General features: G+C 36.9%; 1 protein-coding gene and 1 long non-coding RNA gene across 2 annotated transcripts in view; both read left to right on the forward strand.

The window, feature by feature from the left end:
* Positions 1-14,586, forward strand: part of jph3b (junctophilin 3b) — a 426,338-nt gene that overhangs the window by 252,459 nt on the left and 159,293 nt on the right. The gene's annotated exons all lie outside the window — the stretch shown is intronic.
* Positions 1-14,586, forward strand: part of LOC114658082 (uncharacterized) — an 84,098-nt gene that overhangs the window by 60,573 nt on the left and 8,939 nt on the right. Inside the window, exon 2 of the long non-coding RNA XR_003717308.1 lies at positions 6,443-6,608. This is a non-coding gene — a long non-coding RNA (uncharacterized LOC114658082). The remainder of the gene's footprint in view (positions 1-6,442; positions 6,609-14,586) is intronic.

A 14,586-nucleotide genomic window follows, 5' to 3' on the forward strand; every position in this document is an offset into this window, starting at 1 on the left:
GGTTCAGAAAAGAATTTAAGGTGTACATACAATTGATACTTTTCAGTATAATTGGAAATCTGTTTCACATGTGGTGCAAATTACATAAAATGTGATGTATGAAACAGCCATTTAAATGCCTTTATGGCTTTAAACCATCCATTATTTAGTTACCCACAGTTTCCATTTCAGTACCTAGTTTGGCCAAGAACCTCTCTAGGTTGTGCAACAATTGGAAGCAGGTGTGAGTCTGAGAGAACCCACCAACAATGGCAGCCTCTGCCAATTGTGGAGTGCAGTCACAATCTGGCGTCCGAGTTCTGAGCTGGGCAGAAGTTGTAGTCCACCATGTGAAACATCTGCTTATGGGTTCTGTTTCATAAGTTAGCTTCAAAGTATATTGCACTGCATGCTATATATAAAACTAATTTGTTCAATTGCTTCCAAACTTGCTCTTTTGTCTTATTTTAAAATTCCCTCATCCTTTCATGTTTTTCAAACAAAACAATGTTTTTTTTCTAGCCTGTTCAATAATAGAACCCCCTGTTTTAAGTTAATGGACAACAGCAATATGAGAGCCAGAACAATTTGGATTCACAATGTCATGGTTCAAGGGTGCTCTGGCAAGGATATAGACCTGAGGATTATTCCAGGGTATCTTTTGGTGATATTCACACCAGCACTTCATCACACTGGTAGAACCAATGGACACATTCGAAGTCCATGCCTTGTGGGGAGATTGGGTATGGGGTTGTTATGATTTGTGTGGTAATAAACTGTGTTTGTTGCCACCTTATATCAGCCAGAAAGCATGTCAATTGATATAATCATTCTGACACTATTTAAGAGGGGGGCACACTATGTGTGGCAGACAAGTTTTTGGATCCAAAAAAAAAATTGCGTGATAACTAGATTTGTGAAGATCTTGTGGATTAAAGACTTCTGCAGAAAGATTTCCTTGACTAAGTGATTTGGTTGTTTTGGTTTTTGACAATGATTTCTGTTCATCTTCCTGGCCATAAACCATAGCACATTTGTACATTTACTCATTCATCTCTTAGTCTTGCACTTGGCCTTTTGTGTGCCTTTTTTTCATCTGATCAGAACATTACTTGTATGTGTTAACAGGCATACCAGAAAATTCCATGGTTATTTCAGTATTCCACAAACAAGAAACCAACAAGAAAATCATTCAAGAACCTCTTCACCTGATGCCATAATGTGATTGATTAAACTTGGACACATGCCATTGGTCGTTTTCATTTTTAATTATTTTTCCTAAAAATGTTACACATTCTCCTTTTAAATATTATTCTTTAATATTGAAAATGATGTATTATGTGTCTTAATTACATTTAAATCAACAAAGTAAACATTTCAATAAACATTTGTATACTTTTGATATCAATGGTATACACTTGATTTAAATGTGACTGGCAGCTGGTGAATTGTACAAGCATTTTAGTGTGCTTGGAGGGCGAGTTTCATGTTCTATTTGTACACAATGATAAACCCATTCTGTTCTGATTTTCTCCACTTGTCCATTGCTACTTGGTTCCCTAGCTGTTGTACTAGAATTATGTGTGACTATAAATTACAGGAGGCAGCTGCTTTATTCTTTGTTAATGCACACTGGAAAAAGCTGGTGTGGAAAAGGATAGTAAACGTACATATTTACTCCTTCAGTCACTGCAGAAGATATTTAAGGGTAGAGAACTCATTAACTTTGTATAATAAATGAATACATTATTTTTAAAAGTTTCATTTTTTTATCATTTTATTCAAGTAGATGTCAAGTGAAAACCAATATAAAGTAAAAATGAGCACATTAGAGACGCCACGTTGGTTTCTATATGCATCAATGATTTCTAAAACAACCCTGAACTATGTCCATCCCTTCTTCTGTACATGAAACCTTCTTACAATGTGCATTACTAATAATCAACATGCACATTTTTTTCCCTTGAATGAAACCAGAATGATGTTTACATTTATAAATGTAGAACGTTGTATTCAGAGATTTAGCTAGCACATAGTTATAGTAGGCTTTAATTATGCAACAGGTTTGGATATTAGAAAGAAAAGACCAAAGCTGAGTCTGGGCCAGGCCATCTGTAAGCAGTGGACAAGGCCTCTGAGGAGATAGGTGGATCAGTGTTTTTTAAATGCCTTACTTCCATAAAGGTACCGATATTTTATTCTGTTTCATATTTGTTTGTTTTTACTTGAAATATTATTTCATTTTATGGTAGATCCTGAGATACATATTACTGCTGTGACATATGGTACATTGATGTAATCTGAGATTCAAAATAATGTAAATTTAAATTGATTTAATAGGTTGACTTAGATATCTGTCTACAACTGCACTATTTCATCTATTCTTTTTTGTGTATGCTGGAAAAATGCAGCAATCAATTCCTATTTTGTGCCATGTGCAAAACAAAAGTTTACATTTTTAATAGCATTCAAGCTATAATCATTAGAAATTAGAAAATAGAAAAATATCCAGCATCACAGCATGTTTATTATTGAAAAAATTAAATAAATAACATGTTCCTCCAGTCTAGTTTCTTAAAAGTCTTGTTTGGACAAAGATTCAACCTTACTTATGCAGGCATATCAGATGAGACAGGTACCCACTGTAAACTACTCTACTTAAAAGGTCATCCATTTGTTTATTCATAAACTCACAAACTCCTTTAGAGGCTGGTGGGAGCCACAGTCTTTCTTTGTAGTACTGAGTGTAATGTAGATAACAGCCAGTTCTATCACAGTGCATGCTCACAAGAACACACGTTCACTCATACCAGGCTAATCCATATTATCAGTTCAAATTCAACATGCATCTTTAGCTGAAGGGTGATAACTTAGACCAACTTAGATGAAAAAAACTCAGACCATATTGTGTGTATATATGCATGTATAGTATATCTGTCTGTCTGTCTGTCTGTCTGTCTGTCTGTCTATCTATCTATCTATCTATCTATCTATCTATCTATCTATCTATCTATCTATCTATCTATCTATCTAATTGACCCCCATGGACAAGAAGAGAGCATATAAACTTAGCAAAGATGATGAAGCTGAATCTGGAAATGTAAGGCAAAAGTAGAAAACCTTTTTAATAACCATGCTTAAAGGACTTAAGAAAATAATATTTCTCCTTGATTAATGTTGATTATTGTTATAAGTTAGTAAGTTTTAGATAATGCCTTCAATTGAGACATATCTTGTGAAGTGAAAAGTATATTAATACTTCTGTCTTGGATCCATGGTGAAAATATGTTACTCTATGTATTTATTTATATACATCCATCCATCCATCCATTTTCCAACACGCTGAATCCGGACACAGGGTCACGGGGGTCTGCTGGAGCCAATCCCAGCCAACACAATGCACAAGGCAGGAACCAATCCCGGGCAGGGTGCCAAACCCACCGCAGGACACACACAAACACACACACACCCAAGCACACACTAGGGCCAATTTAGAATCGCCAATCCACCTAACCTGCATGTCTTTGGACTGTGGGAGGAAACCCACGCAGACACGGGAGAACATGCAAACTCCATGCAGGGAGGACCCGGGAAGCGAACCCAGGTCCCCAGGTCTCCCAACTGCGAGGCAGCAGCGCTACCCACTGCGCCACCGTGCTGCCCTATTTATATACATTTGTTTATGAAATACTTTTTCTTTTCATTGGTTTTATATTAACTTTTCTCCTTCTTGGGGTATGCTCAGAAAGGCTTAGATAACAGTAAGCTGTGTTCATTTCCAAACTGATACCAACTGCCCTCTATCCGTCTTTTGTAAAAATTGCTCTCAAAAAATATTGTTTCAGTTTGACCATTTCAAGACTTATGCAAGTAGAGAAAAGCCAAGTAAAATGACACCTTTTATTGGCTAACTAAAAAGATTACAATATGCAAGCTTTCGAGGCAACTCAGGCCCCTTCTTCAGGCAAGATGTAATACAGAGACTGGAGTTCCCTATGTTTATATACACACTTTAGGACAAGAAACAACATTTTTAAATCTTTAAATGAGAAATTTTAAATGTAAAAAATTTATACATTCAATCAGGCTAGGGCTAATTTAACAAGAGAGAAAAGAACAATGTATTGTCAAGATCTCTGGATAAGATAACTGTCCAACAAAGTCTTTTGAAGTTTGTAATGAGTTTTTTCAAAACAATGTGGATCTGTAGACAGGTTGTCTGTCATTCTGGGAGATGTAAACAATCCTCATATCTGGCTATAAAACTCTTGTCTCTATTCAATCCATGTTGTAATGTATTAAATTTTAGCATGAGTTTAACTTTTAAACATAAAAAACTCATTACAAACTTCAATAGACTTTGTTGGACAGTTATCTTATCCAGAGATCTTGACAATACATTGTTCTTTTCTCTCTTGTTAAATTAACCCTAGCCTGAATGAATCTATTAATTTTTTACATTTAAAATTTCTCATTTAAAGATTTACCAATGTTGTTTCTTGTCCTAGAGTGTGTATATAAACATAGGGAACTCCAGTCTCTGTATTACATCTTGCCTGAAGAAGGGGCCTGAGTTGCCTCGAAAGCTTGCATATTGTAATCTTTTTAGTTAGCCAATAAAAGGTGTCACTTTGCTTGGCTTTTCTCTACATTCATAATGGCTAACACAGTACAACACCCTAGTACTAAAGACTTATGCAATAAACATTCTTCATCGGGGTTTTACCTATTTTTGTGTTTCTCTTTAATGTATTCCTCGATATGCTCCCTTTCAGAAAAAAATAGTAATTCAAGAAGAAAGGCAAAATTCTCACTTACCTGGCTACTTACAGTGGTGAACACTCTGCATTTTCTGGATATTGGGTAGTTTTGTTCAGTGCTTAGGCTATCGTCTATGACCACAGCATTCAACGTGCATGAAGAACTCTTCATTCTTCATATTCTGCAAGTTAAACATTGCACATAACCTTTCAAACTGTATTTAGCATAATAGTTCCAATATTTCTCTGAACATCTAACATATTTATGAAAATAAAGCTTAATAGAGTGTAAGGACACAGGCTGGTTTAGCAACAACACTGATCCTCCTGCACTTAAACTGTTCATTATTACCTGATTCCTTCCTAGCTGAAATCCATGTGGAAACGGATGTACTACACATTGACATCTTATTTTGGTGAATTGTTATTACTGTTGTTTTAAAAAAATGCAGTTTTGTCAAACGTTCATTAGACCATTCAGTCCATCAAGCTTGTTTGTTTAGCTAATAGCTAAGCTGTCCCAGTATCCAGGTACTTTTTACAGCTTGTCAAGGGTTCTGCTTCAACGACGTGACTTGGTAACTTGTCCCAGAGTCCCACAAGTCTTTATGTGAAGAAGTGCTTCATGGGCTCAGTCCACAGTACATTTCCTCTTAATTTTGCCTACTGTCCATAAGTATATGTATATAGTTAAATAAAGCACAGCACAAGATAAAGATTTGAGGATCCACCCCGTATATTGTATAGGTTGAATAGTCTCAAAAGACTAGTCTTAAGTCAGCACTGTACGGTTTTGAAGAGTGGATTGATTGTTTCTAGAGCAACGAACAGGAAGGGTGGGTTTTGAAGTGCAGGAAGTCTTGTGAGGTCATCAATAGGGTCCAGAAGTGAGGACATAAGAAGGGGCCAAAAGTGAGGTCAGGAATAAGTGGAAGTGTGATGTCTAGTTGGGTTTTTCTTCTGTCGGTCTGCGGGGAGAGAAAGAAAAGCATTTGTGCTTAGCGCTAACCCCCTGTCTGCCGTATAAGTGAGTGTGTGTATATATGTTGTCAGACAATACTAACAAAAAGGAAAATATTATACAGTAAAACAGAATAAAACAGTGTACTAATAGTATACCACAACTTGATTGCCCACCGTCTTTTTCAGTCTGTCAATATTTACTCTTTGAACGAAAAATTTTCAAAATTACCATTCAAACATTTAAAACAAAGCATCTGGATAGTTCCGTGTACTCCAGTAATTATGCATACAGATGTCCTTTGTTATTGTTTTTTATTGTATCAATAGTCCAAACCAGTTAACTATAAATATTAGTATCAGCAGTGGAATAACAGATTTGTGGACAGGTTGTGGTAAATAATCAAGCCTTGACACAAGAAAAAGGTTTGGGGCATCCTCACATATACTTGAAAGTTGACTGCAAATGAAAAAGTTTTGAGGAAATCGTCTTTACAGACAAAAGTCCAAAACAGAACTGAAGTAATAGTATTAGCAAAGGGGGGAAATGATGTCAATCAGGAGAGGAACTGGAAGTGATATCTTCTGGGGCAGAACAGGAAGTTATGTCTTCTGGGGCGGAACCAGAAGTGACATCATGGGAGCCAGGTGGAATTTCCCACATTTAGTTTGCAGGGGGACAAGGGAAAGGATTAGAGCACTCTGCCACCCCCTGGTCTAACCAAGAATTTTCTTCTTTTGAGCTCTTTAGCTGCCTCTCATGCACACTTGTGTGACAAGGGCTATGCCAATGGAAGAAAACAAGTTTGACTAACGAACACGAACCACCCAAGAACAGTCCAATCCTTATTCAGAGGGACAGATCCAATCTCCAGTACGGTGTCCACCTGTTTCTGGATAATCTTTAAGGTGACTTTACCGTCTTGAACAAATAATCTAAGGGAAAATGTCTGACTTGCTTCCTTTTGGCTCCGATAGCTGCAGCCCCATCTTACAATATCTGCTTTTCAGTTTATCTCTCCCGTTTATGTATTAATGACAGTAAATAAAATCTCCCACTAGAACTGTTCAATCATAACTTCCTCTTCCCATCATTGTAGTAGCCCCGAAACAAAACCTTCTATAGCAAGAAGTCCTTAAATAAAAGATTCCCAGGGTCCTTCACATTTAGCTTTTGCCTCAACATCCTGTACAAATTTCCACAAGCACCCTACTGTTATATATAATGCAAATTAAATGTGTATTTTGTTCTATTATGGTTTTTTGTTATCAGGGTTCAGTTTTGTAGCTTATATTTCAATTTGATTTCATTTTTTCATCTTGCTTATCTTCTTTATATGCTGTGTTTTGGATGAGTTATGACGTTTTTTGGAAGTGTTTTTGACTGTCTTTGTCATGCTGATGCCATCACAGATGTCACACTGTAAATATTCATTAATTATCACTTGGTGAATAAACAACGTCTTCAAAAATTTCTAGTGAAGTTAGCTTTAATTGAAAGTAGGCCCTAGTGTGAGATTTTTGGTTTTGGTTCTAACTCACCCTTTGTCTTTGGTGTTCACAGGAGTGCAAAGTAAAGAAGTACAAATACTTTGTTATAGTCCTTAAGTACATTTTTCATGTAACAGCTACAGTATACTGTACTTATGCCTATAACAATGCTGAGACAGCTGCCAGAAAGAAGAAAAATACCTTTTATAGCATTTATCCTCACTGCACACTCACTGACTCACTCACTTGTCCTAATGATGATTGTGTTAGCAACTACATCAGAAGGATAGACCAGTCCGCTGTGTACACTGCAGCAATCACAAGGTACTAATAAGGAGTTCCCAGGGTCTCTTTTACCAGCCAAGCAATATACTGTAATTCCTCCAGTATGTTGTGAGACTACCAATGGTTCTTTACTCAGTGAAATGGGTCTGGTTCACCTCTCATTAGAGTGGACTTTGTTTGCATGTTCATTATGTGCTTAAACCACCTCCGTTGGATTATGTCAATGTGGAGAAGTAGTGGTTCTATCCTTAGGTTTGCCTCCGCTCTTGAAATCCTCACCTTTTCATTAAGAGTTATTCCAACAAGTTATGGTGTGCCCAGATTTTGGCCAATTGTGCCTTGCAACCTTGTTCTGTCAGTTAATATCTAGTGATTATGACTGAGAATCTATACTGATTGGAAAAACAAATGTTTCACATGATGAAATAAATTCCACTTTACATTGTTTGATACAGTGTTTGAAAAACTGTTGCTGATACTTTAATTTGTTGCTACATCTCAGGATCACATTCATTCAAACTAACAAACAAGACAAAACCGGATAAGTGAAAGGTATGAAGCAGAAATGCAAAAAGATATCATATTTAACACTAAATGGAATTTAGTATTAATACTATAGGGGGTCAATAACACGCACAAAATTAAACAGTAAACAATCTGCTCTGTCTGAAGTAGGTTCTGGAATATCTGTCTGTGTGGGCAGCTGGATTGCTTTTTCCATGGCAGCCCCACTCCACCATTTTGTCTCCTACTCATTTTCTCTGATATATCCACCTATCACAAAACCACTAATTCCAAGTTTATTTTCTCCTTACATTAACTGGTATATGCCATCCTGCCTCCACTGTTTCATATCATTTTATCATGATCGTTCTTGTGTTGCTCAATACCTGGGATGACTGGAGTAATAAAAAAACAGATTCATATTATTTGTGTAATAGACGGCAATGGTTAGAAAAGAAGAAGGAGAATTGAAAGTTATAAAAATCAGACACAGTGCTTACTAACACAAAAATGCTTCTTGTACATGAAACTGAAGGATATCAAGGAAAAAGTTAGGGAAAGAGTGGAGCAAAAGCTATGCAGAAAACCAAAAGATGAAATCAGACTAACTGAAGGAGCAGTGTAATGTTACTTGAAACTAGAAAAATACCTAAAGAAGAAGCAAGCCAAATTAGTTTACAAAAATTTAAAAAGCACCTTACACTGTACACGGCTCTTTTAGAGCACATGCAAGGGTGTATTACTAACAAATCTTTATGAAGAAACCAACTCAGACTATGCATAATTGATGCACGGCTGGTAAATCATCACTGCTTATTGCTGCACCTCTCTGCCACCATTAGATACATACTGAATGTGCTGTTGAGTGTTCACTTGCTTAGTTATTTATTTGTTACTCGACACAAAATATCCCCAGTAGGAAACATAGATTAGATTACTGATCTGAGTTGTGCACAGCTGCCCTGAGCCCAGAATGCTATCCCACAGGGATACTCTTTATCACACTGTATTGGATTTTTTAAAACCCTTCTCTATTCTACTAGGAATAAGCTACTTTCATACTGCCACCTTTGTCAGAATAAAATATAGGAATTAAGAAAAGGTGGCAAATAAGGTTCAAAGTATACTAGTCTTGGACTACAATCCTGAACAGGTGTGGAATCCCAGGATTAATAATATGACCTTACCCAGCTAGTAGCTATAAATGTAACAATTTTAGATTGCAGCTTTTCAACATTAATTTCTCATCATGAAATTGTATTTCATAAGTATGTCAGAAACAAAGAACTCAACCCACTCACATTGCTGACTTCTCCAAGCGATGTTTCCTCCAGGGTTTTAAAGGATACGTGTTGTTTCAAATGCTATCTGTGACCAAGCTCTATGGTCTGTTCCTATAGCAACCTTTTGATGCTTCTGTGACTCTGGAGGGAATGTTTCAAGGAAATAAAATCCTCTCAAGTACTGTCGGCAATAACAGTATGGAAAAGGCAAAGTCTTTTAACAAGAGGATGGCATCTGACGCCAGCTTATACCAAAAATGCTCACCCAGGGAATGACAACAGAAGCTGATTTTATTTTCATTTGAATCATCCCAGGTATTGGGAGTGCTGTACTCGCCTCCTGAGCTGGGGTGCTTTTCTTTTTGGGTATAAAATTATATATAAGGAGCCTGATGTGGTATGAAGATCCCCAATTACCTGTGATGCTGGGACTTGGCGTGTCCTCAAAAAGCTGACCTAATCAGATTATTTTTATTCAAATGCATCTCCACTAAAAGTGATGAATGCTTTATGATATCTAATTCAAGGGCACACTTGGAGTTTTACACGAAAGGTAAAGATATTAAACATAAACCAAGTTTTATCTGCTCACTGAATGTGCACTGTGCTGTTTAGTAACTCACATAATAATTAACTAAGCAGGGTTCTTTGCTCGCTAATCATAGTTAACAAGTTGAATTTTCTTCTGCTTGGTTATTCTCTTCTGCAAAAACATTTGTCAACTCTAGTTCTCAGTGCCTGCTGACAATGAATGTCTTTGGTAACTCCATTCTGGAGGTGTCGCTGAGGGAGTGTGATTTACCTACACAGGGGCACTAAAGTTCAGTACTTGTGGGCCGCAGTGGCCACAGGTTTTGTTCCAACAGTTTCTTTATTCAAAGTCAGTTATCTACTAAAGGAGTTATTGCTCAAATAACATTTTTGTGCTTCATTTTAGTTAACTTATTTGTTAACACTCTTTGCCCTTAATGGCTTCTTTAAGGCACAGACAAAACTTTTAACCAGCTGCCAGTTAACAATGAAATGAATTACTAATCTATTCCAGTCTATAAATCATTTAGGTGTCAAGACAGGAAAGAAAATTCTACAATATAAAAATTACTTTCTGAGGCAAACAAAAGCACTAACAAGCCATACAATTAATAAGAATCCCATTTCAGCAAGGATATGGAATTAAACAAAAATCTTCAGCCACTGTGACCCATTAGGGCAGAACCTGAGAACCCCTGACCTACACAGTTGTGTTAGCTGGCCTACAATATGAGTAACAGCATTCCCTCTGACAGTCCTTGAAAATTTAATGCATAATTTCAGATCCTTAACTCTCTGAGATATACACACTGTGAATCATATAAACTTGAGTAGAATACTGAGTTCAAACTAATATTTTGCGGTATGCTGTTCTCAGAGATTAATCTCAACCATGATGAATTAAAGGATAAGCATGCACTTCATGTTATTTTAGGCCAGATAACCCAATATTGATGTTCTTCCAGGCAGCAGTTAATTTGCTTGCAATTCAGTTTCTTCTTTATACAGCTTTAAAGAGCCGAAACTGATCCTGAGTACCTACTGGGTATCATATAAACCAGCCTTAGATGTGATTTCACTTCAATGCATGGTATACTTATTAATGCAAAGAAACACTTGGAATAAAATGTGAAACATTAATCGAATATTATCTACTCACTGAATGTGCTGTTTTGTAAGTCCAGACCAAAATTTGTGGACCTACTGAAAATCCACATAAACCTGGCATGATCGGGTCCACTCCATAGAGTGATTGTCTTGAGAATTGGGTGTAGAATCCTGGTGGGTGTAGAATACGAGAGGCAGCAAGACTAACAGCTGCATTAACATCTTTACCCATTATGTGAATTCTTCTTGGTTCCCTATAAAATCACTGAGAGTTGTTGTCTTTCTGAGCAGCCTTATTTGATATGTGGAAACAAGCATAAATGACAGTCTAGTCCATCACAGGGCACATTCCAATGTATTAGTTCAGAGCCACATATTAATCTGACATTTTCATGTTTCAGATGTGGGAAAAACCAGAGATATGGAGAGATGCCCCATGGACACACCATGCTGTCCTGAGTTTCAAATCAGTATATTTAAAATGTTTGTACTACAGTAGTATGTCAGTGTCCTGCAGCCCCACAAGGTTATAATGAATATTGACATAGGTGGATGGAAAACTGTCCATCCCACCCACAAAAAATAATTCTTTCTAAAGAAAATTTAATGAAAAAAAAAAATTTAATTTCTATGATTGGAAATACAAATTTCAAAATTAGTTCATTACCAACTAAATTCAAAAGACAGAAATCACAACTATTAGTCCCTAAACAAGATTAGAAAAGACATGGGCAGTAAAGGGAGCGCTCGAGAAGAAATGAGATATGGCAGAAAGAAGACTGTTGAGATGGATGTTTGGAGTTAAACAAAAAGGATAAAATAATAAATGAGACATTCAGAGGCACAATAAAATTGGGAAAGATATCTAAGAAAGTACAGGAAAGTATGTTGAAGTGGTATGGGCAGGAGAAACAATGAGTATGTGGGAAAAAAGAGTGATGGGAATGGAAGTACAGGGGAAAAGAATATGAGGGAGGCCAAAGTGAAGGTGGATGGGTAAAGTAAAAGAAATCTGAAGGAAAAGGGCTTGACTGGCAAGGAGGTGCAGTACGGAGCTGTTTGGAGAAGATTGATTGAGCCCATCAACCCCACATAAAGGTGTGAAAAGATGATGAAGAGGAAGTAGAAGAAGCACAATCAGAAAACAGAGCCAACATCAACATTACTAGACCAAAACTCTATGAATCAACAGCCACAGACTTACAGAGAAGAAGGAATAAGGACACTAAATAGAACGAATGACAACCTCTTTATATTGCCCAGGATGCAAAGATGATCAAATATAGCACCTGACACCTGTTGCGTTTAATTAGGACCCACACCACCACCATCAAAATCAATAAATTATACAACTAAGGAACACTGGAAGAAAATTAAATTAACAATTAAGAAATGGAAATTAATTTTCAAAACAGTTAACCAAAAAGGAAAGCAAAATAACACAATTCCAACTAAAACATAACGATTCAGTGAAAAAGGATAAAATCCAAATAAAATAAAATAACAAATCCATCCAGCCATCCATCCATCCATTATCCAAAGAGCTACATCCTAACTACAGGGTCACGGGGGTCTGCTGGAGCCAATCCCAGCCAACACACGGTACAAGGCAGGAAACAAACCACGGGCAGGGTGCCAGCCCACCGCAGGGCACACACACACACACACACACGCACACACACACACCAAGCACACATAGGGACAATTTAGGATCGCAAATGCACCTAACCTGCATGTCTTTGGACTGTGGGAGGAAACCGGAGTACCCGGAGGAAACCCACGCAGACATGGGGAGAACATGTAAACTCCACGCAGGGAGGACCTGGGAAGTGAACCCAGGTCTCCTAACTGCGAGGCAGCAGTGTTACCTACAGCGCCACCATGCCGCCCATATCAAATCCAATAAAATAAATTTTAAAAATAGGGCAAAACTCAAAAAGGTGCAACAGACAAAATGCATATCATGTCATTTGACAAAACATAGTATAAGCTAAAAAAAGTCATAACAGGAGTGAACTGATGGCTGTGTCATAAGGCAATCTATCCAAAACTGACATTGACTTTGAGAAGTAGCGGTGAAAAACAAGGGGTACTTTAAAAAGTATCATCAAGCTAAATAACTGATGTTACATTTGTTTTCCTTTTGGTGACATACAATTAAATTCCCATTATGTGTGTTCTTAAAGCTGGCAATGTGTGTTCTCAAGCCCCACTGGCTCTTCTGTTTCTCTTTGTCCTCCTCCACCTCCTTTTACAAAAAACAGACAGAAACGACAGCCAAATATCTGAAAACACTGAAGATTAACATTGAGCAAATTACTTGTGTTCATAAGTTTTTTTTAGGACACCACATATTCCCCACTACACTCCAGAGTGCCTGCAGTCCTAAATTGCTTGAACAGGATAGAAAATGAATGGATGGTCATGTACGGCTATTTACCTATCTATTCAGGTCCTAGTGCCTTTCATATCTAAGTAGATTCTTTTATATAATCCATCCATCCTTTCATTTCTAAACCTACCCAGTCCTAGTAGCATTAGACACAAGGCAGGCACTGGGCCTGGATGGGTCACCAGTTTATCACAGGACACCATTATGCACACACCAACCCAGTTAATTTAGAGTTGCCATTAGCAGAATACAACATCTTTGGGATGACAAAGGGAAAACAGAAGATCCAGAGAAAAACCAGTGGAAACTCAGGGAGAATATGCAAAACTCACACAGACCTTAAACAGTTCTGTTAAATAGCAACTATCAGGGTGATCCATTTCAATATTACCTTTCACATCTATCTGTCTAACTGTTTTCCCCAGGACTCTTAAAATTATCATTTCTCGGATGTGTGTGTTCAGAAGCCATGTCACATACTGTAATTCAGACAGAAGGTCTTCAATGGTAGAATAAACATTTACCTTGTTATATTTTTTTTCTTCACATTCAGTTTTGCTATTGATAATTGTGCATTACCTTCAAATAAATAATTATGTACATTCTTACAGACAGATGCCTTCAAAAATAATGTTTTGAAAACATAGCAAGGGAGCATGACAAATTTTCCTTTCATTTAAATACTGTGACATTGTAAATTCATTTCACTGTGTTAGCTTTATTATAAATAGCTCTTAATAGTGCAAATGAAATAACATTTTAAAACTAAACATAATTGCTGTTAAACAGAAGGTGGTAGTCACTGGAAGAGACAATGATAAAACACAAGCTTTGAAAAAAATGAAAACAATAAGAGAGCATAACTGATTAGAACATTTTTATTTCAGACATGTGTTGTCATATAAATAGAAATTGGCTTTTCATTTCATTACCTGTTATTTGTGACACTTAATAAACCTGCATTTTTTTATCCTTAGATCATAATTTTGCTAATTTTGAAATTAGTGACTGGCCAAGCACCTTGAATCTTCATTCTTCATGGACTGCAGTGAAGCAGTTAGGACCAGCTCCTCTATGGCCTACACTGACCTTTCACTTTCTTTCCTCTGTCTCCGAACTTCATTTCTCTTGGTGTCATTCACTCACAAAATTTGTGAAAGTATAAGATACTATGAAATTCCAACTGTTTTTTAAATTGTTTTCCTTGCAGATATTTGGGCCTTAAACACAAAGTGAACAGTTTCAGCGTTTTTTTTTTTTTTTTTTTTTGCAGTTTTCTCCTCTTCTCCAGTTT

Source organism: Erpetoichthys calabaricus, chromosome 9 (assembly GCF_900747795.2).
Source record: "Erpetoichthys calabaricus chromosome 9, fErpCal1.3, whole genome shotgun sequence".
Lineage (NCBI taxonomy): Eukaryota > Metazoa > Chordata > Cladistia > Polypteriformes > Polypteridae > Erpetoichthys > Erpetoichthys calabaricus.